This window comes from Saimiri boliviensis, chromosome X, assembly GCF_048565385.1.
Source record: "Saimiri boliviensis isolate mSaiBol1 chromosome X, mSaiBol1.pri, whole genome shotgun sequence".
NCBI classification, from domain to species: Eukaryota; Metazoa; Chordata; class Mammalia; order Primates; family Cebidae; genus Saimiri; species Saimiri boliviensis.
In genome coordinates, this window is record NC_133470.1 from 54,577,315 (window position 1) to 54,601,735 (window position 24,421).

A 24,421-nucleotide genomic window follows, 5' to 3' on the forward strand; every position below is an offset into this window, starting at 1 on the left:
TTGTACTAGTTGAAATAGTGTACCTAAACTCTTTATTTATTATTATTATACTTTGAGTTTTGGGGTACATGTGCAGAATGTGCAAGTTTGTTACATAAGTATACACATGCCATGGTGGCTTGCTGCACCCATCAACCTGTCATCTACATTAGGTATTTCTCCTAATGCTATCCCTCTCCTAGCACCCACTCCCTGACAGGCCCTGGTGTCTGATGGTCCCCTCCCTGAGTCCATGTGTTCTCATTGTTCAACTCCCACTTATGAGTGAGAACATGAGATGTTTTTTGTTGTTGTTGTTGTTGTTGTTGTTGTTCCTTTGTTAGTTTTCTGAGAATGATGGTTTCCAGCTTCATCCACGTCCCTTCAAAGGACATGAACTCATCCATTTTTATGGCTGCATAGTATTCCATGGTGCATATGTACCACATTTTCTTTATTCTTTCTATCAATGATGGGCATTTGGGTTGTTCCAAGTGTTTGCTATTGTGAACAGTGCTGCAATAAACATACATGGGCATGTTTCTTTATAGTAGAATGATTTATAATTTTGGAAGTATATACTCAGTAACGGGATTGCTGGGTCAAATGGTATTTGACCAGAATTTTCTCATTACAATTACTGGAGTAATCTGAGATCTATCTTTAAAACATAACTATTTGGGTCAAATGATATTTCTGATTCTAGATACTTGAGAAATTGCCACACTGTTTTCCACAATGGTTGAACTAATTTACACTCCCACCGACAGTGTAAAAGCATTCCTATTTCTCCACAGCCTCACCAGCATCTATTATTTCCTGTCTTTTAAGTAATCTCCATTCTAACTGGCATGAGATGGTATCTCATTGTGGTTTTGATTTGCATTTCTCTAATGACCAGTCATGATGAGCTTTTTTCATATGTTTTTTGGACACATAAATGTCTTCTTTGAGAAGTGTCTGATAATATCATTCAACCACTTTTTGATGGGGTTGCTTTCTTTTTCTTGTAAATTTGTTTAAGCTTCTGGTAGATTCTGGGTATTAGACCTTTGTCAAATGAGTACCTTGCAAAAATTTTCTCCCATTCTGTAGGTTGCCTGTTCACTCTGAAGATAGTTTCTTTTGCTGCGCAGAAGCTCTTTAGTTTGGTTATATCCCATTTGTCGATTTGGACTTTTGTTGCAATTGCTTTTGGTGTTTTAGTAATGAAATCTTTTCCCATACCTATGTCCTTAATGGTATTGCCTAGGATTTCTTCTAGGGTTTTCATGGTTTTGGGTTTTATATTTAAGTCTTTAATCCATCTTGAGTTAATTTTTGTATAAGGTGTAAAGAAGACGTCCATTTTCTATGGATAAGTGGGGAATACTGCAGTGCAATGTTTTATGTTAACAAATTGCACCATGCTTATTACTGACGTCATAATCTTGACTTCCTTAGTGAGTGAACATTATGCTCTAAATAGCTAAATTTAAATAATCATATACTCAAAGCTACATTTCATTCTTTATCTTCTTTAGGAATCTGTTGTTTTGGTTGCATTAGGCAACCAAACATCTTCTACCATAGAGAACTGAAAATTTTCATGTGGCTTTGGTAGAGCTTACCTCACTGTTCTATCTGGACAGAGTTCATATTTGATCAAAATGTCTTATTAGAATGATCCATTCCCTTGGCCACAATGATTGGTTTAGTAACAGGCATGCAACCTAGGCTGAGTGAAGTAAAAGCATGCACAGAATGTGAAATAATGAGCAAATAAACCTTTGCTATAAGGAAACATTGTCTGAAAACTACTGCTTAACCCAAAGTGCCATGAATTGTTTTGGGAATATCTTAAAGTGAGGTTGAAATGGAGTAAGGACTATAATATGTCATGTTGAAGACCAAGTAGAGTATGCTATAAAATAAGAATGAATTTACATTATATTAATTTTAACTGTTTCACAGCATGTGGAAGAGTTAAGTAAGATTGTTGCAAACAGTAGCAAAAATGCATGATATTTGTGACCTTTATAAACAGAAATTGTTCACAGCCATTTTACTGTGAAATTTTGACCTCACAGATTATCTAAGTAGAGCTTTATTTTTAGGCTTGAAGAAAGCATTAGACAGTTTCCTTATAATGTTACTTTACATGTTGAAAAATTTAAAGTTGTATTTATGTCTATTATCAACCAATTTGATTTTTTATAGAAAATAGCTTTAATTTAAAAATATTGGATTTCAAAGAAAAGAAACTTTTAAAGAAGAAAACTATGAAAAATTATTTTTATAAGTCCCAAACAAAACTCAAATTCCCTTATTCCAGTATTAAAGATCCTCTACAATCCAACTCCAAAACATTTTCTAATCTCTCTCATTATTCTTTTAGTTTACATGACCCCTTCTCTACCCTTAACAAACACTGCACCCTTGCTCATTTCATGCTTCTTATCTTAAAGATTCACTCTGTTTTCTTAACATTTTTTTGTGCAGTGAGAATCCATGTTCCGCCTTCTGCCTGCGCACACACAGTTTCCCCTATTATTAATATATTGCAGTACTGTGGTACATTTCTTACAATTGATGAACCAGTATGTTTGTTATTAACAAAATTCCAGAGATAATACTAGGGTTCACTGTGTTGTGCATTCTGTGAGTTTTGAAAAGTATGTACATGTTTCTACTAGTATAGCACCACACAAAATCAATCCCTAAAAATACTCTATCCTCTACCTATTCATCCCTCTCTCCCATATAGTCCCTGGCAACTGCTGATTTTTTACTCTTTCCATAGTTTTCCCTTCTTCAGAATGTTATATAAATGGACTCATATAGCATATAGCCTTTAAAGATTGAATTATTGCACTTACCAATGTACATTAAAGGTTCATCCAGTATTTTCCAGCTTGGTAGCTCATTTCTTTTTATTTGCAAATAATATTCCACAGTATGAACATAGTATATTGGTTTATCCATTCACTTGTTGAATGATATCTTGGATGCTTCCAAGTTTGTGCAATTATGAATAAAGCTTCTGGAAACATTTAAGTGTAGATTTTTGTGTAAACATAAGTCTTTAACTCATTTGGTTAAATATCAAGGAGTGCAATTGCTGGATCATATGGTAAGCCTATGTTTGACATTGTACAAAACTGCCAAACTTTTCCAAAGTGCCCATAAAATTTTGAATTCCACCAACAGGGAACGAGAGTTTCTGTTGCTCCGCAGTGTTATCAACACTGGATCTTAACAGTATTTTAGATTTTTATAATTTTACTAGAAATATAGTAGTAGTTTCATTTTTTAAAAATTGAACTTAATATATTTATTTGTTTATTTCAATTTCCAAATAATTGTGCATATTATGACATAAAATATGATGTTTCAATATGTAGGTATTATGGAATGGCTACATCAAGTAATTAACATATGCGTTATCTCACATACTGTCTTTAATATATTTATTTGTTTATTTCAATTTCCAAATAATTGTGCATATTATGACATAAAATATGATGTTTCAATATGTAGGTATTATGGAATGGCTACATCAAGTAATTAACATATGCATTATCTCACATACTGTCTTAGTTCATTTGTGCTAATATAAAGAAATACCTGAAGCTGGGTAATTATAAAGAAAAGATATTTGGCTTACTGTTCTGCAGGCTGTACAAGAAGCATGGTACCAACATCTACATTTGGTTATGCCTTCAGGCTGTTTCTCATGATGGAAGGGAATGGGGAGCTGGCATGTGCAGAAGTCATATGGTGAGAGCAGAGGCAAGGGAGAAAGAATGAGCTGCCAGCCTCTATCAACAACCAATTCTTACTGAAACTAAGAGTGAAAGCTCACAACAGCAAGAATAGTACCAAACCATTCACGTGGGATCCTCCCACATTATCAAAACATCTCCTAGCAAGTCTCACTTCTAACATTGGGGATCACATCTCACTACCTTGACAAGTATTAATCCAAGTACAATAATTTTATAGTAGCATTTTAAAACAAAATAAAAAGATAATGCCACTAGTACTAAAGAGTGTTTCCTTTGCTTTTATTCATTGTATCTAACTATTTAAAAATGTCAGATTTTATGAAGGTTTGGGGTTGACATATTTTTGAAATTTTGAATCTATTCTTCATGTAACTGGGTTGTATTTAGTTTACTGTAATAATGATACTAGGATATATATACACACACATACATATGTATATATAGGATACATATACACACATATATGTGTATATGTATATATACACATATATATGTATATATCTTGTATATATATCCTATATATCTTGTACATATATCCTATATATACATATACATATATATGTATATATTTTGCTATGGGCCAGGCACACTATTCTAAGCATTTTATCTGTATTAAAAAATTAATACACACAAAATCTCTATGATGTAAATACTGTTATTATCCCCTTTTTACAGATGGGGAAACCAAAGAACAGAAAACTTAAGTGAATTTCCAAAGGTCAAACATCAAGCAAGTGGTAGAGCTGCATAGTGAACTCAGACAGCCTGTTTCTGGAGTTTGTCCTTCTCTCTATTATAACCTTTCAACTCTACATTTAGCCTCTCAATAAAATACTAGTCAATTTTTAAATTGGCCATTAACATTGATCTAATACTGATCTTTTTGTGGCTTGCTTTCTCATTATTGTTTTGTCAGTGATTAAAATACACTGTAGCATTATGTGTATGTTTTAGGGGAAATTTCAGAAAAGTACGGTGAGTATATGATTATTTACATAAATTCCCATGGTAAATTTCCTCAAGAATAAATAAAATTATATTGTGGTTAACATTATTCTTCCATTGGACCTTATTTGCTTTGCCTTTAAGTTATACTATTTTGGGATTATCTTAGAATTTAGGTGTACATGTAGAGTAGCAATAAATTAGTCGATTGATTCAGAAATTTGAGTTTTTGAAGGAAGAAACAAATGAAGTATTTACTGTAGCCAATTTATCTCCTCACATAAAAGTAAAATTCATTCTCCAGAGTAGTGGTCTGACTAAATAGAGCCAGGAGGAACATCTGCCACCGAGAGATCAGGGTATCAGGAAGGCTGGTGAACTCAAACTAGATTTTCAGAAAGAAGTCATTAGGAATGGAGAGAGGGAGAACACAGATGCGGGGCTGAAGAAAGAAGCAAGGAACCCTGCATGGGGCTCTCATGCACCAGGATTCATTCCTGATCCCCAACAACTCCTGGGGAAGGAATAAGTTGAACTGGCAGGGAGCAACCTTCTTTCACCATGGACCTCTAGAATACTGGCAGTAGGAGAGCCCACGACCCCCACAGACACTTAAGTGGCAAGGAAAGCTGCTTAGGGATGTGATGGGGCAGGACTCCAGCTGGTGTAGAGCCTAGTGGGCTTGGTGTAGGAACATCTGTGGTGAAGCACAACCAGGGACTCCCATACCCCTGAGGCTTGTCATGCTCCCTTAGGACACTTTAGCATTAGGGGAACTGTCTGACCTGAACAGAACAGGGCAATCTTCTCCATGAAATGTGACCCCATCTAGCTGATAGCCCACCTGTCTGCTGGCCTCTTACGGTGCCCTAGCCTGGCCATGCCTGCTTGCAGTACAGTCTTGATGCCCATATGGGCTGCCTGCATAGGGCCCGAATCACAGCTTCTGTGCTGGCAGACCGTGTGTGACCATGAAAGAGCTCCATCAGCATGGCCCACACAGATGTGCACCAGCACACTGGCATCTTTCCCCCATTGCAGTCTCCCCCAAGCTGTTTTGATGGCACACACCCACAGCCAGGCCCCAGATCATATTGGCCGTGCACTGTGAGCAGGGATGAACATTGACTCCCCTCTCCCACCAGCTCAGGTCTTTATGTGCTCCCAACCATGCCTTTGCTAATAGTGTGAGTCCACCCTGACCGACCCCACCCCACCATGCTGCACCATCAGTGCCTGTGTAAATGCTCACAAGGAGACCAGTGTCCCCAGCCCCATCCTGAACTGCCATTGCCATCAGTGTGAACACATGAATGGAGGTCTCCATCTCAGTGTCTGACAACACCCCACCCCTGACTGATATTACTGCCAGCACAAATGTGTGCATGGTCGCCAGTGGCTCTCTGCTACCACCCCACTACCACTGCTGGAAACACCTGAATGGAGGCTGACACCTTTGCTCCTGCTAGTATCCCACCCCAGGTGACAAGCATGTACCCCACCTAGCCACGCTGGTGCTGCTGCAACCACATGCTAACAACCATGAATCCCAATGCAGCCACTCAATGGAGCATGTTGGCTATGACCGCCCATTGCAGTCTTGTGGCCAGTGGTCTGGCAACATATCAACCCTTTCATCACAGCAGGTTTCTAATCTCAAGGAGCCAGAGAACTAAGTTGGGGGCCAACACTAGCCTCGCAGAGTTACAGCATGCAGCACAACAGGGTTGAGCTGAGCCTTGATCTGCTAAACTCTTCCAGAAACCAAGCCAGTCAACTGAACCCACCTTATAATACTATAAAACCCCCAAGGACATCAAAGAAGATAAAAAGCAAAAGAAAAAACACATTTAAAAGATGGAAAGTTCAAAGATTGATTTTAATTAATTGATGAAGCAAGCTAAGAAAAAAAAGAAAAAGATTGAAGGAACATCAGCTCACAAAGAGAAAGAGAACAAGAACTCTAGTAACTCAAAAAGTCAGAGTGTCTTTACACTTCCAAAAGAATGCACATGTTCCTGAAGAATGACTCTTAACCAGGCTAAAATGGCTGAAATGACAGAAATCGAATTCAGAATATGGATAGGAATTAAAATAACCAAGATTCTGGAAAAAGTCCAAGTCCAATCCAGGAATTTTAAGAAATACAATACACAGGAGATGAAAGATGAAATGACCATTTTAAGAAAGAACAAAATCTACCTGATAGAGCAGAAAAAACTCACTTCAAGTATTTCAGAATGCAATCACAAGTATTAACAGCAGAATCAGCCCAGCTGAGGAAAGAATCTCAGCTTGAAGAAAAATTCTCTGACATAATTCAGACAAAAAAATTAAAAAATAAATAAAGAAGATCTGGGGTACATGTGCAGATCATGCAGGATTGTTACATAGGTATACACATGTCATGGTGGTTTGCTGCAAAAAAAAAAATAAATAATAAATAAATATAAATTAATAAATAAATAAGAACAAAAAACCTCTGAGAAATATGGAATTATGTAAATAGATCAAATCTGTGATTGATAATTGTCCCTGAAAGAGCGGGAGAGAAATCAAGCAACTTGGAAGACATATTTCAGGATATCATCTAATAAAATTTTCCCAACTTCGCTAAAGAGGCCAACATTAAAACTCAGGAAATGGAGAAAAACCCTGTGAGATATTGTACAAGATGACTATTCCCAAGACACATAGTCATCAGCTTTGCCCAGGTCAAATTGAAAGAAAAAAACGTTAAAGTCAGATAGAAGAGGCTGGTCACTAACAAAGGGAAAACTATCAAGCTGACAGTGGAATCAATAAAAACCCTGCAAGCCAGAAGAGATTGAGGGCCTATAAGCAATATTTGTAAAGAAAAGAGTTCATATCCTCCCACACTAAGTTTCATACGTGAAGAAATAATTTTGTTTTGAGAAAAGCAAATACTAATGAATTTGTTACCACCTAGAATGCCTTAAATAAAGTCTTTAAGGGAGTGCTAAACATGGAAATGAAAGACTGTTACCAGCCACCACAAAAATACACTCACAAATGTAGACCAGTGACAATATAAAGCAACTACACAAAAAGTCTGCATAATAACCAACTTGCAATATAACAGAGTCACATCCATACCAGTCAGTACTTACTTTAGAATGTAAACAGGATAAATGTCACAATTAAAAGGCACGGAGTGGAAAGCTGGATAAAGAAGCAAGACTCAACTGTAAGCTGTCTTAAAGAGACCCATTTCACATGCAATAGCACACACTAGTTGTAAGTAAACAGATGGAGAAAAATCTGTGAAATAAATGCAAAACAGAAAAAAGCAGGGGTTGCTATTCTAATTTCAGGCAAAACTGACTTTAAACAAACAACGATCAAAAAAGTCAAAGAAGGGCAATTCATAATAGTAAAGGACACAATTTAACAAGAAGACCTAGCTATCCTAAGTATATATATGCCCAACACAGGAGCACACAATTTATGAAACAAGTTTTCAGAAACATACATAACCACACAATACTAGTAGGAGACTTCAACACCGCATTGACAATATTAGACAGATAATTCAGGCAGAAAAATAACAAAGATATTTGGAACCTGATCTCAACATGTAAACAAATGAGTCTGACAGACATCTACAGAACTTTCACCCCAAAAACAAGATATACATTTTTCTCATCTGCATATGGCACATAGTGAAAAATTAACTACAAAGTTGGACATAAAACAATCTCCAGCAAATTAAAAACAAAACTGTAATTATATCAAACACGTTTTAGAACCACAGTGCAATAAAAATAGAAATCAATACTAAGAAATTCAATCAACGTCATACAATTATATTGACATTAAACAACCTGCTCCTGAATGACTTTCAGGTAAATAGTGAAATCAAGGAGGAAAATAAGAAATTATTTGAAACTAATTGAAACAAAGATACAACAAACCAGAATCTTTGGGACACAACTAAAGCAGTGCTAAGAGGGAAGTTTATAGTTCTAAATGTCCACATTAAAAACTTAGAAACGTCTCAAATTAACAACATAACATTACACCTCGAGAACTTAGAGAAACAAGAGCCAACCAACCCTCAAGCTAGCAGAAGACAAAAAATAACTAACATCAAAGCTGAAATGAAGGATATTAAGACATGAAAAAACATACAAAAGAGTCCAGGAATTGGTTTGTTGAAAGAATTAATAACATAAACTACCAACTAGACTAATAAATAAAAAAGAGAGAAGATTGAAATAATCATAAATGACTAAGGAGATGTTACCACTGACCCCACAGTAATAGAGAAGGAAAAAAAAAAAAAGAAAGAAAGAAACCTCAGAGACTACTAAAACATCCCTATGCACACAAATTAGAAAACCTAGAAGAAATGAGTAAGTTTCTGGAAACATACAATCACCCAAAATTGAATCAAGAAGAGATTGAAACCCTGAACAGACTAATAATGAGTTCTAAAATTGAATTAGTAATAAAAAGACTGCCAACTGGAAGAAACCCAACACCAGGCAGATTCACAGCTGAATTCCACCAGATCTATACAGGAAAAAAGTTGGTACCATTTCTACTTGAAACTATTCCAAAAATTTGAGGAGGAGAAACTTCTCCCTAACTCATTTTATGAGGCTAACATCATGCTGATACTAAAATCTGGCAGAGACATTAAACAACCTGCTCCTGAAAGATGCAAAAAAAGAAAACTTCAGGCCAATTTCCATGATGAATGTAGGTGCAAAACTCCTCAACAAAATATTAGCAAGCCAAATCCATCAGCACATCAAAAAGCTAGTCCACCACAATCAAGCACATCAAAAAGCTAATTCACCACAGTTAAGCAGGCTTTGTGTTCCTGAGATGCAAGGTTGGTTCGATATGCTCAATTCAGTAAGTGATTCATCATATAAACAGAACTAAAAACATAAATCACATGATTATCTCAATAGATGTAGAAAAGGTTTTTAATAAAATCGAACGTTCCTTCATATTAAAAACCCTCAACAAACTAGACATTAAAGAAACATACTTCAAAATAATAAGAGCCACCTATGACAAACCTACAGCCAACATCATGTTAAATGGGCAAAAGCTGTAAGCATTCTCCCTGAATACTTAAACAAGACAAGGATGTGCTTTCCCAACACTTTCTTTCCACATAGTACTTACTGAAAGTCTTAGCCAGAGCAATCAGTCAAGAGAAAGAAATAAAAGGCACTTAAATAGGAAGAGAATAAGTCAAACTATTTCTGCTTGCAGACTGTATGGTTCTACACTAAGAAAAAACTCATAGTCTCTTTCCTATAGCTCTTCAATCTTATAAACAACTTCAGCAAAGATTCAGAATACAAAATCAATGTACAAAAATTATTAGCATTCGTATAGGAATATACACCAACGATATGCAAGATGAGAATCAAATTAAGAATACAATCCCATTCACAATAGCCACAAAAAGAATAAAATCCCGAGGAATACAGCTAACCAGGGAGGTGAAAGAATTCTACAGGGAAAATTATCAACCATTGTTCAAAGAGATCAGATAACACAAATCATGGAGAAACATTCCATGCTTATGGATAGGAAGAAGTAATATCATTAAAATGCCCACACTGCCCAAAGCAATTTACGGATTCAATATTATTCCTATCAAACTACTGATGATACTCTTTACAGAATTTTTTTTAAAAGTTCATGTGGAACCAAAACAAAGCTGGATAGTTAAGGCAATCCTAAGCAGAAAGAACAAAACTGGGGGCATCACAGTGCCCAATATCAAACTATGCTACAAGGCAACAATAGTCAAAACATCATAGTATTGGTACAAAAGCAGACATATAAACTAATTAATCAGAATAGAGAGTGCGGAAATAATGCTGCACACCTACAACCATCGAATCTTCTATAAAGTCAATGAAAAAAAGCAATGAGGAAAAGATTCTCTATTTAGTAATTATGCTGGGATAACTGTGTAACCATATGCAGAAAATTGAAACTAGATTTCCTCCTTACAACTTATATGAAAATCAACTCAAGATGGACTAAAGACTTAAATGTAAAACCTAAAACTATAAAAACCCTGGAAGATAACGTAGAAAATACCATTCTGGATATAGGACCTGACAAAGATGTCATGATGGAGATGCCAAAAAAAAAAAAAAAAAAAAGTGCAAGAAAAACAAACTTGACAAATGAGACCTAATTAAACAGAAGGGCTTCTGCACAGCAATGGAAACACTTTTACACTGTCGATGGGAATGTAAAGTAGTACAACCACTATGGGAAACAGTGTAGACATGTAGACATTCCTTAAAGAACTAAAAGTAGATCTGTTTGATCTAGCAGTCCCACTACCAGATATCTAACCAGAGGAAAAGAAGTCATTATATGAAAAAGATACTTGCACATGCGTGTTTATAGCAGCACAATTTGCAATTGCAAAAACATAAAACCAGCCCAATCGCCCATTAAGCAATGAGTGGAAAAATAAAATGTCATATATATACACCATGGAATACCACTCAGCCATGAAAAGAAACAAAATAATGGCATTTGAAGCAACCTGGATGGAATCAGAGACCATTATTCTAAATGAAGTAACTTGGGAATGGAAAACTAAATATCACATGTTCTCACTCATATATAGAAGTTAAGCTATGAGGATGCAAAAGCATAAGAATGATACACTGGACTTTGGGAACTCAAGGGAAAGGGTAGGAGGTGGTGAAGTATAAAAAAAACTACACATTGGGTACACTGTGCATGACTCAGGTGATCGGTGCACCAAATCTTAGAAATCACCACTAAAGAACTTGTTCATGTAATCAAACACAACCTGTTCCCAAAAACCTATTGAAATAAAAAAAATTAGAAAGCAGTAGCATTTCTATACACCAATAATGTGCAGGATGATAAGAACACAATAAGAACACAATAGTCACAGAAAGAATAAAATATCCAGGAATACAGCTAACCAGGAAAGTGAAAGAACTCTACAATGAAAATTAGAATGGGATTGTGTTCTTAATTAGTAGACACTAGTGACTACTTGAGGGTGTAGGGTGAGAGGAAGGTTGAGGATCAAAAAACTACCTATCAATTACTATGCTTATTACCCGGCTGTCAAAATAACCTGCACATCAAATCTTTGTTACATGCAATCTGTCTATATAGTAAACTTGTACATGGACCCTGACCCTAAAATAAATGTTAAAAAAAAAACAAGGAATAATAGATATTGGTGAGGGTATGGAAATAAAGAGAATGTTCATACACTGTTTACGGAAATGTAAATTAGTGAGGCACCTATAGATAACTGTAAGGAGATTTTTAAAAATTAAATAAAAGTAAATTTTCTTCTCTTTAAATATTTTTGTTGATGGTCTACCTTTTTATATGGAGGTTAGTATAATATAATGAAAAGAACTTCACCTTTATATTCAGAGACTGGGATAAATTCACAGCTGTGTTACTTATTAGCTGACTTTGGGCAAATTAGAAAATTACCTGAATCTCAGATTGCTTATTTATAAAGTTAAGAAAATAGTATATGCCTTGTACAATTATTAAGCAGTGAATGAGATAACTAATGTAAAGCCATAGCACAGTGCTTGTTATATATTATAAGCATTCAATAATATTTTCTTTCTCTACTTTTCATCACCTTTTCTTATAAAAATGTTTTTAAGTGCTTAATACATATAAAGAAAATTTCATTAAATCAAATTAGACAAATCACATTAAGCTAACCACAGAGATTAATATAGTTGCTAAGACTGGCATCAGAGGTGTTGCAAAGCTTCTTAGCAACCAAAGTAGAAAGGAATGTGTAGTAACGGAAGTTTCACTGTGAAAGAGAACGGAGATAACCAAGTGTTTTCTGACACTAAATTTGAAAGTAAAGTTTTCGTTTCGGACCTTGAACAGATATTAAACAAAATAATCAGCAATGTCTTTAACCCTTTCACAGCAATTTCAATTTGTAGGTCTAGTCATTTTATATTACTATTTCTAGAAATAGCCCTTCATAACGTTATGGCAGAATAGCATTAAAGTACACCTTCCAATGATGATTCTGCAAGACATTGACTTAATATGGGGAAAGTATATAGATTTTCAGGGATCTCACTTAATCTGAGGCAGTGTTTCCAAAGTATGGTATACATGTATACCACTGCTGGCACTTGAGATGATTTGAAGTACTACTTAAATGGATTTATTTTATTTTACTTGTAATACATATGTGTTTATTTAATATTTATTAGAGAAAGTTATCAACTCATCACATTAAACCCATAATTTATGAATGAAATTAACAAAAGGCTAAGCAAAATATTTAAGGAAAGTAATTTAAGGAAGTCTTAAGAAAAGGTTAAATAAAAGTGAGTCACTCCCCAAAAAATAAATCATAATACATGTAGTACCCAGATATTATAATGCAGGCAGTAAATATTCAGATATGTCAAAACTTGTGAAGGTAGTTTGAAAAAAACTGAAATGTAGGAATCATTTACCTAAAGAGAAAAGTGCCTAAATTTGACGATGCTTAGCACATATCTTAGGTTTCATGCCCTAAATGTAATTTAGTATAGCTCATTTCTTTGTTCTGTCACTCTTTGAAGAGTTCATGTAACCTTAGTAGATTGTATAGTATTCATTTCTACTGGCACCCTCTTTTATTGTAGGCTCCTTTATATAAGCTCTTTAAAGTCTGTGGTTAGAAGTAGATTATTTGAAAGAAAGTATTTTCCCGTTATCTCTTTCCCAAATATAACCTACCATATAATCAATTTTGTATTTTAATTGTTTTAAAATGCAAAGTTTTCTGATAATCAGGAAAGTAACTCAGTTCTTCATGTCATTCATTTGACCAAAATTATATAAATTTGGTGCTTACCTATAGATCCTAATTGATATTAAGTTAGGTTACCCAGTTGAATAAAAAATATTCTTCCGTAGTGACCATCTGAAAGGAAGTCAGTATTGTCTTCTGAGGCATCACCCATGTTCCCAAATAAGCAAGCAGATTCTGGCAGCAGCTGCCTCTGGCAGACTAGTTATGACTTCAGTGGTTCTCCATTTTCTGAGTCTGCAATGTTTGAAATTTAATCATTTTGGTCAATTTGAGTGATGTTGTGTAACTTGTTTGATAATGTTATAGTGGTGGGGATAAAAACATAATAAATTTCATCTCCCTACTATAAAAACAAATTCCTGCCAATACTGTGATAGAGAATAGAAAAATGAACTATGTAGGGTGTTTAATTATTTTATGTAATTCTCAAAACATTGTAATGTATATAGTAGCTATATTTTAAGACTTGAAGACACAGGATACAAGTGGTGAAACAATGTATCTAATATCACAATGCTAGTAAAATAAGGTCATTTTCTACCTCATTAAAGAGTCTATTGTATTCATTAATTTTTATGCATTGATATTTTCATTCAGTCAGTAAATATATTAAATATCTGCTGTTTGCTAGATTCTCTTTCTCACCCTCTCCACCCCCTCTTGCTCTCCCTGCTTCACTCCCTTCCCTCCTTATAGTATATATTATAGAGATACAATTAAGACATGGTCTACATCGTTTGTAAAATATTGCATAGTGGTTAAGCATACCATTTTTGAAATAGTATAACCTGAGTTCACGTACTAGATCTTACTAGTTATAAGACTTTGGGCAAATTTATTAGCTTCACTAAGCTTTTGTTCTCTCACCTTTAAAAATGGGGATAATATTCTTTCTCAAAAGACTTTTATGTGCCTAAAAATAATAATATGAATAAAGTTTATTTGTACAATGGTTGGCAGATAATCACTTGATAATTGGCATGCTATTATTACTAAAAAATATTTTGGAGCAATTCACAGACTAATAGAAACAACATATATATATATAATTATGATATATTGTGATAGGACTGTTATATATAATATATATGTTATATATATTATGTATAATATATATAATATTATATATATATATATATATATTTTTTTTTCGAGACTGAGTCTTGCTCTGTCTCCAGGCTGGAGTGCACTGGCACTAACCTGGCTCACTGCAACCTCCACCTCCTAGGTTCAAGAAATTCTCCTGCCTCAGCCTCCCAAGTAGCTGGGATTACAGGTATGTGCCACCACACCTAGCTGAGTTTTGTATTTTTAGTAGAGACGGGGTTTCACCATGTTGGCCAGGATGGTCTCGGTCTCCTGACCTCGTGATCTACCCACCTCAGCCTCCCGAAGTGCTGTGATTACAGGCAAGAGCCACCTCACCCAGACAATAGATATATATTTAAAACTACTTAGGGATCATAAAAGAGGGGTGGTTAATTGTACTTAGTAGGGATAGTGAATGTCTCATAGAGGAATTACATATTATCTGGGACTTAATGGATGAGTGGGCAGGCAAAAGAGTATCCTAGGTAGAGCAAACAGCATGAGAAAAGGTATCAAATTATAAAAATGCATGGCTGAGTTAATGGAATGGAGAAATATTTCAGGAAACCAGAGGTCTCTGTAATGTAAAAGAGTAATTGCAATGAGGGAACTAGAAGGATAAGAGATTATGGGCCGAAAATGGAATATAAGATAGTAATATCAAAATATCAAGATTGTTAATATGTAAGTAATCTGAGTGATAGCAAGATATCACAGGGATATGGCCCTAAAAGTGGATGTTTCCTACTGTTGGAAATAAGTTAGTACAACTTCTATAGAAAACAGTGTGTAGATTCCTTAAAGAACTTAAAGTAGATCTATTATTCAATCCCAAAATCTTACTACTAGCAATCTACCAAAGGAAAATAAATCAATATATCAAAAAGACACCTGCACACGTATGTTTATCACAGCATAATTTACAATTTTAAAGATATGTAATCAACCAAAGTGCTCATCAACCGATAAGTAGATAAAGAAAATGTGCTATACATAAACCATGGAATACTATCAAGCTATAAAATAAAATAAATTAATGCATTTTGCAGCAACTTGGATGTAGCTGGGAGGTCATTATTCTATGTGAAGAATATCAGGAAAGGAAAACCAAATGCCTTCTTATAAGCTATGGATACTCAAAGGCATCAAGAGTAGTATAATGAACATTGGAAACTCAGAAGCTGAGAGAGTGGAATGACAGTGAAAAATAAAAAATGACATATTAGGTACAATGTCCGCTACTCAAGTGATGAGTGCACTAAAATTTCAGACTTCACCACCATACAGTTCATTCATGTCACCAAAAAGCACTTGTATCCCAAAAGCTATTGAAGAAAAGAAAATTGTGGGTGTTTTCAGTGTAATGGAAATGGAGACAAGTGCATACAGTACATTCAGTCAATTTCAAGTTCAAATTTTATTTTGGTTACTGTGAATTTGTAATTTCTTTAAATTTTTACACAAAAAATATATATTCAGTTTGTTAATTATCTAGTTTTGATCTATATATAATTGACCCATATCTCATTTCCACACCAGAAGGGAAATGGCAGAAATGGGTAACAAAAATAATTTATTTTAAATAACCAATAATATTTATTAAACATCATATAGCTCATTGAATATGTTTATATTCATTGTATTATTTGGTCCTTCCAACTACTTTGTGAAGAAGACAGAGATTATTATTATTTTCATTTTATAGAAGAAAAAAACTGAAGTCCAGGAAAGTGACACTTGCTGGAGGTCATACAGTTTTAAATAGTAAAAGCAAGTCTTGTGACCACATTCTTGAAGTCAAAATATCTGTGTACTTTCCACTATAGTACATTTCTGCTGATGGAAATAATTGTGATCAGATTAGGATCATTGTGAGGTATATAAATGTTTCTCCTAATTCATATTAGTCAAGGAGGCCCTCAAATAAATGGAATCATAGAATGTACGAGTTGAATACAGTATGAGATTAGAGAGGAGAAACAGTCACACAGCAAAACAGTGGTAGAGCCAAGACTAGAATTCAGGGCTGCAGACTTACTTTCTGCTACTAAGTCAGCCTTAGGCAAAACCTTCCTTAGGCATAATAATTATTATCACTAACATATTCAATGTCAAGTGCTATGCTAACCATTTTATGTAGATAAGTACATTTTATCTTCTGAAGTAAGTAATATTATCTACTTCCCTTTTCAGAGAAACCTGATGCTCAGAGAAATTAATTAGCTTGCACAAAAATAAAAGTAAGCAGGCAGATAATCAAGATTTAAACATAGGCAGCCTAATTCCAAATTTACAGGCTAGTGAAATGACAAATACCTGATACAGTGGGAATAAAAAAAAAATAGGGATTATGGGAAATGGAGTTTGCATGGTTTATGAAAAGACATTGAAATTCAAGTTTTAAAATTAGTGTACTGGTCAAACAAAATTATTTACTGAGCCATATCTAGCCTACTGGCAGCCAGGTGGAAGCCTTTATACTGCTTCTCACTTAGTAGGAATTTTAGTGAAAATTAAATGTCTGAATTACAGCAACCATCACTGCCATTAGAGTTCCCATCTCAGTGAGCAAAAGAAAGGCTTGTAAGCATTTCCTAATGTATGAAAATATGTTTATAGACCATTTACATCATTGCCACCTTTCCAGATACTGTAGCTGTATTTATGCCGGTTTTTTTTCTAACCTTCTGAAGTCCTAATCCATTTAAGACATTTTAATGTCAAAGATACTAAGTGAGCACATCATTTGTTGTGATTGTTGTTAGTGTTGCAGTTGTTTGTAACTTTCTGCTTCTGGCCATCACAAAGTAATTGGAATTCAACTTGCCTTGTTGACATAAACAATAAGAAAACCAGCATGGAGAGGGGAATAAATCAAATCTGTTATCAAATGTTGGACAACCAACAGCATAAGACTATAATCTCTGAGAAAATAAAAACAAACCAGGTGAGCCCAATGTTCATCCCAACTTTTTACATAAAAGCAGTTTCCAGACTGCAGCATAGTGAGTGCTAACACAACTAGAACACAGTGGTGTCCCTGAGTTCAGAAGCTAGATCAGAATTTGGGGGAGCCAAAATGGCTAAGAATTTTGCAGCAGAGTATAAGAAAGGCCATAACTATAGGGAGGAAGAACTCTAGAAAATTGGTTAAGAATTCTCTTGAGTATTTGGCCAAATAAAAAAATGCATATGTGTATGGTGAAATTCAGCAATGCCAAGTAAAGACAACTACCAGGGACTGTAATCTATTTCTCAGAAATCATACGGAGCTACAAGAAACTAAAATTCCAGTTATACAGAGGAGAAATGTCCTTGTTACATTCTCAGGCATTCAGAAGAGTGAGATCCCCAAAGAGTCAAATCTTAACTGTAGTACCAAACTATTTGTAGAATGAAAGCCACTCCAAATCTGCCCTGGCAAAGCTTTAAAACACGCATAGAAGGAACAGACATCACTGGAAATAGCAAATTAGGAAACTCCAGGGCTCTATTCCTTCACAAAATCAACTAATGGGTTGAAGATAACCATCAGAATCAACTTTTGCAAAATTGGGGAATTTATCAAAAAACTTAAAACAACCAGAAAGAGGCTTGAATAAATAAGATGTTGTTTTGTAGTAAAGGAGTGCTAGGGAATGTTTAATTGGTGCCTACCATACTCCACACCCCAGATTAGTGGTGGCCATGACAGCAAAATTTTATGTTTCTGATGCAAGTTGCTAGTGCCAGAGGGAGCACAACAAATCCTATTCTCAGAGAATTGTGTTTGTGGCTTTTCCACCTCTGTGGCAACTACCTGACAAGTGCAAGAGCTTACCTTTATTTCCCCTTAATCAGAATATTAAAGATTGGGGTGGCTTCATGTGCAGCTTTTGTTAAAAGCATTTAAAGCCACAAGTATTGGTCATAGCATAACAGAGCAAAGGACAATAGTGAAGACAAGCAATAGATAGACTGAACAAACATGAAAAAAAGCTCATCATCACTGGTAATTACAGAAATGCAAATTAAAACCACAATGAGATACCATCTTATGTCAGTTAGAATGATGATCTTTAAAAAGTCAAGAAACAACAGATGCTGGAGAGGATGTGGAGAAATAGGAATGCTTTTACACTGTTAGTGGGAGTGTAAATTAATTTAACCATTGTGGAAGACAGTGTGGCAATTCCTCAAGGATTTGGAGCTAGAAATACCATTTTATCCAGCAGTCCCATTACTGGGTATATACCCAAAGAATTATTAATCATTCTATTATAAAGACACATGCACTCATATGTTTATTGCAGCACTGTTCACAATAGCAAAGACATGGAACCAACGCAAATGCCCATCAATGATAGAATGGATAAAGAAAATGTGAAACATATACACCATGGAATACTATGCACCCATAAAAAAGATGAGTTCATGTTTTTTGCAGGGACATGGATGAAGCTAGAAACCATCATTCTCAGCAAAGTAATGCAAGAACAGAAAACCAAACACCACATGTTCTCACTCATAAGTGGGAGTTAAACAATGAGAACACATGGACACAGAAAGGAGAACATCACACACTGCGGACTGTCAGGAGTTGGGGGCAAGGGGAGCTGTAGCATTAGGAGAAATGCCTAATGTAGATAATGGGGTGATGGATGCAGCCAATCACCATCACACATGTATACCTATGTCACAAACCTGCATGTTTGCACATGGACCCCAGAAATTAAAGTACAACAAAAAAGAAAGAAAGAGAAGAAAGAAGAAGGAAAGAAAGAAAGAAAGAAAGAAGAAAGAAAGAAAGAAAGAAAGAAAGAAAGAAAGAAAGAAAGAAGAAAGAAAGAAGAGAGAGAGAGAAAGAAAAGAAAGAAAGAAAAAGAAAGAAAGAAAAGAAAGAAAGAAGAAAGAAAGAAAGAAAGAAAGAAAGAAAGAAAGAAAGAAAGAAAGAAAAAAGAAAGAAAGAAAGAAAGAAAGAACTATGTTAAAACACTAGCTGGATGCTAAACAAACAAAACACAGAATTCACTGGCTATATAAGAAAAATAATTCAGAATTTACAAACATAGTTTAGAAAAGTCACTAAGCAAGCTAATACCAATCCACAAAAAGCAGCAACAACAAACTCTATAGAAGGGCATGAATCTGAGTTCCAGGGTTACCACATTACAATATTCATAAATTTCAGGTTTCAACTAAAAATGAGGAAGTATGCAAAAAGGAAAGAAAAGAAAATATGGTCTATACACAGGAAATAAAGGGAAAAAATGTCCTTAAGAAAGTTCAGGTATTGGACTCATTCAAAAAATTTTAAATTATCTGCATTAAATATGCCAAAATTTCTGAAACAAACATTATACAAAAATCTAAATATAACCACAAGAGCAATGTCTCACTAAATAGAGGATATCTCTCCTGTACAACCAGTGAATCAAAGAATAAATCAAATGGGGAATTTTTAAATATCTTGAGAAGAATGACAATGGAAGCACAACATATCAAAACCTATGTGATTCAGAAAAGCAGTTCTAAGAAAGAAGGTTGTAGCAATATCATAAATAAATAAGCTACCATTATATATCAAGGAGAAAGGAAAAGCAGAACAAACTAAACCTAAAGTTAGCAGAAGGAAGGAAATAATAACTATCAGAAGAGAACAAATAATCGAATAGAAGAAAAACCATAGGAAAAAATGATATTCCTGTGAGTTGCTTCTTTGAAAAACTAAAATTGATAAAGCTGTAGCTAGACTAGAAAAGAAAAAAGACATGAGACTAAAGTAAATAAAACCAGAGATGAAAATGGAGACATTACAACAGATGTCTCAGAGATAAAAGGGAATATAAGTGAGTATTATGAATAATTACATTTCAATGACTTGAGTAACCTAGAGGAAATGAATAACTTTCTAGAAAAATATAACCTACACAGATTAAATTAGGAAGAAATAAAAAGCTTGAATATATCAATAACAAATAAACAGATTGAAGAAGTAATTTTAAAACTTTCAAATAAAAGCCCTGGGACATGTTATTTTATGGCTGAATTCTACCAAATATTCAAAGAAAAATTGTTACCAATAATAATTTTTAAACTCTTTCAAACAAAGAGAACTACAGGAAACATATTCAAACACGTTTTATGAGTCCAACATCACCTTGATACCTAAACCAGAAAAAGACACCAAAAGAAAAAAACTACAAGCCAATAAATGTAATAAACTTTGATACAAAAATCCTCAATTAAATACAGCAAACCAAATTCAACAACATATAAAAAATATTGTACATTATGATCATATGACGGCAGAAAGTTGAGGCTGCAGTTAGTCATAATTACACCACTGCACTCCTGAAATACTGCCATCCAAGGCTGCAGTAATATATGCAAATCAATCAATATGATACAGTACATTCACAAAATGAAAGATTAAAAACTACATTATCATTTCAATTGATACAGAAAATAATTTGACAAAGTTCGGCATCCTTTCTTGATAAAAAAAAACTTTTGACAATTTAGATATAGAAGGAAAGTCCTTTCACATAATAAAGGCCATATATGAAAAACTTATCATAATGAATGGGGAACAACTGAAAAGTTTTTCACTAAGATCTAATACTAGGCAAAAATGTACACTCTCAAGCATTACAAACTGGGGGGAGTTGGTGAGGGTAGGGGAGAGACAGCAGGGGGTGGGGAGGAAGGGGAGGACGGGGAAGGATAACATGGGGAGAAATGCCAGATATACTATGCACCTAAAGTAAAATAAAGAAATAAATAAATGATGCACACTCTCACTTCTCCTATTCATCATAGTATTAATAAGAGCAATCAGACAAGAAAAAGCAAAAAGGCATTCAATTTAGAAAGAAATAAATGTATGTCTGTTTGCAGATTACATGGCATTTAATTTAGAAAATCATAAAGATAAAAAAATCTGTTAGAATTAATAAACAAATTCAGTAGCATTGCAGATACAAAATCAACATAGAAAAATCAGTATTAACTCTATACACAAAGAACGGCTTAGCAGGAAAATGAATCAAGAATACAATTTTATTTAAAATGGCATCAAAAAATTTAAATACTGAAGAATAAATTTTATTTTTATTATTATTAGCTTTTTTTTTTTTTGGCAGGATCTTACTCTATCACCCAGGCTGGAGTGCATTGATGTAATTATGACTAACTGCAGCCTCAACTTTCTGACCTAAAGCAATCCTCCTGCCTCAGCCTCATGAATAGGTGGGACTACAGTCATTCACCACCACACCTGTTTTTTTTTTTTTTTTTTTTTTCTTGTAGAGACTGGGTTTTTCTATGTTGCCCAGGCTGGTCTTGAGCTCCTGGCCTCAAGCAATTCTGTCTCAGCCTTCCGAAGGGCTAGGCTTAAAGGAATAAGCCACCATACCGAGCATAAGATTAATTTTTTAAAATGAAGGGAAAGATTTATACACCTAAAGCTACAAAACTAATACTGATTAAATAAAATAAAGAAGACATGAATAAATGGAAAGATATCTCATGTTCATGGATAGTAAGAATGAATATTATTAAAATGTTCATATTACCCAAATCAATATGTAGATTTAAGGTAGTTTCTATCAAATTTCCAATGTTGTTTTTCATAAAAATAGAACAAAATTCTAAAATTTTCATATAACCACAGAAATCCCCAAATAGCCAAAGGAATTCTGAGAAAGAAAATCTAAGTAGGAGGCATCATAATTCCTGATTTTAAATTATATTACAAAACTATAGTAACTAAAGTAGTATGATACTGGCATGCAAACAGAAATATAGACCAAGTGAAATAGAATAGAGATCCCAGAAATAAATCCAAACACATATTATCAACTAATTTTTGTTAAGAGCACCAAGAGGACACAATGTCAAAAAAAGAGCATCTTCAATAAATGATGCTGGGAAAACTAGATTTCCACATGCAAAAGCAAGAAATTGGACACTTATCTTACACCATACACAAAAACGACTCAAAATGCATAAAAGACCTAAATGTAAGACCAGAAATTATGAAATTTCTAGAAGAGAACATAAGGGAATTGTTCTTGACATAGGCATTGGTAATCATATTTTGGATATTATACCAAAAGCTCAGACTTCTGGTGCAATAATAAATAATTAGGACTACATCAAACTAAAAAGTTTCTGCATAGCAAAGAGAATAATCAACACAATAAAAAGCCAACCTACAGCTGAGAAAAATGTATTTCCAAACCACATAACTGAAAGAAGGTTAAAACTGTACAACTCATTAGGAAAAAAAATGCATGAACAAAGCGAGAATTTTAACAAAGAAAAATATTAAAAAAACACAAACCATTCTCTCGGCATTGGCACTGTCTTCTGGAAGAGTCATGAAAGCAATAGAGTTATATTGTTATTTTATGGCTGGCTGGAATCCATGTCCATCCTTTCCAAGCCCTTGCAGACCCAGCCAAGTTTGTCATGCCTGAGAACATGGCATCCTGGAGCGCCATCCCCACCAGGACTGCTGGAGGCTACAGGAAGTGTTCCCATAAAGAGTGAAAAGTCATCTCAGGTCAATTTAGGAAATATCTACATGGCAAAAGAGGTTGCTAATGCTCTTAGAACATGCTATAAACCAAAAGGAAAGGATAAAAAAGTAAAAATAGAAAGGTAATATGACCATTACATCTGATGCTGCCACTATTCTGAAACAGATATAAGGGTTACATGCAGCAGCCAAAATGGTGGTGGTGCTGTCTAGGGCTTCAGATATAGAAGCTGGAGGTGACCCCACGTCAATGTTCATTATTGCTGGATCTCTCTTATATTCCTATAAGTTTCTTCAGAAAGGGTTGCATCTAGCCATCATTTCTGAGTCTTTCTGGTAGGCTATGGAAATGATATTTAAATTAAAACTGACATGTCTTAACATATAGAACTAAATAACAAATAGTACAACATCTTTATTGAACTCAATGGTTGTTTTTCAGTATTCCTGTCTACTTTCTCTAATGAGTGTAAATACAATGATTAAAGCATGTGATCTAGCCACAGCTACCATTGTAGATCTTAGGGATATTAAAATAGCTAAGTAACTTGGGACAATTGATTGCAGTGAGTTAGTGGAAGGGGTTATCACCAAAAGGTGGAACATTTTGAGATAGCCAGAGTTGAAAGGCTAAAATTGAGCTTATTCAGTTTTGCTTCTCTGCTCCCAAAACAAATGGATAATTAGATAATTTCTGACTTACCCACCTGGATCAAGTGCTGTGAAAAGAAAGAAGCTACACACTAATTTTAGTATAAAAAATAAAAACAATGAAAAAAATAGGAGATGATGTTCTTCTCACATAGAAGTTTCTACTACTTGGTGCTCTTAGTGATCTTGAATTACATTTTCTAAGTAAAATGAAGATTATGATGATTACAGATATTGAAAAAGAAGACATTGGATTTATTTGTAAGAAAATTGGAAACAAGGCAGCTGCTTATATTGACCAATTCACTACTAACATGCTGAGTTCTTCTTCTTTAGCCAAGCAGGTTAATTTAAATTGTTCTGGCCAGACACTTTACAAAAGAAGACATACAGGAGGCCAACAAACATATGAAAAAATGCTCATCATCACTGGTCATTAGAGAAATGCAAATCAAAACCACATTGAGATACCAGTTAGAATGGCAATCATGAAAAAATCCAGAGACAACAGATGCTGGAGAGGATGTGGTCAAATAGGAACACTTTTACACTGTTAGTGGGAGTGTAAATTAATTCAACCATTGTGGAAGACAGTGTGGCAATTCCTCAATGACCTAA

General features: G+C 34.5%; 1 protein-coding gene across 5 annotated transcripts in view; it reads left to right on the forward strand.

The window, feature by feature from the left end:
- ZC3H12B (zinc finger CCCH-type containing 12B) overlaps positions 1–24,421 on the forward strand; it is a 523,339-nt gene that overhangs the window by 231,378 nt on the left and 267,540 nt on the right. The gene's annotated exons all lie outside the window — the stretch shown is intronic.